Source organism: Mytilus edulis, chromosome 8 (assembly GCF_963676685.1).
Source record: "Mytilus edulis chromosome 8, xbMytEdul2.2, whole genome shotgun sequence".
NCBI classification, from domain to species: Eukaryota; Metazoa; Mollusca; class Bivalvia; order Mytilida; family Mytilidae; genus Mytilus; species Mytilus edulis.
This window is the reverse complement of record NC_092351.1, coordinates 16,529,910-16,530,349: the sequence shown is the minus strand read 5'-3', so window position 1 is coordinate 16,530,349 and position 440 is coordinate 16,529,910.

Here is a 440-nt window from a genome sequence, read left to right as displayed (position 1 = left end):
TTGACTTGTATATTTTGTTATAATTGCTGTCATTGATAATTATCTTACTTATTGATTTATAAACCTCACCTGGGTATATCTGAAAGGTTGTTTCCCTTTCACAATACCTATTTCCAGTATTGGTTAAACCAATTTTCTACTTACAGTTTGAAATTATCCTTTCAAAGTGATCAACTTGTGAAATTTATTACCCATTGCAAGGAAAAGATTAAAAAGATGAAGCAGGTTTAATGTATTAAAAATGTTTTTACTATCCAGGGATTGACTATGTTCTTAAGAATGTTGTTACAATAATTAATATCAAGAACATTATTTTTAGAAAGAGTTGGATATCAAAACTCCTATTACAATTAGAGTTTACAAGAAGTATTGTTTCATTAAGCCATTTAGTTTTATTTATGTTTTCTTCAGTAAATTAGTGCACTTTGAATTTGAAATTT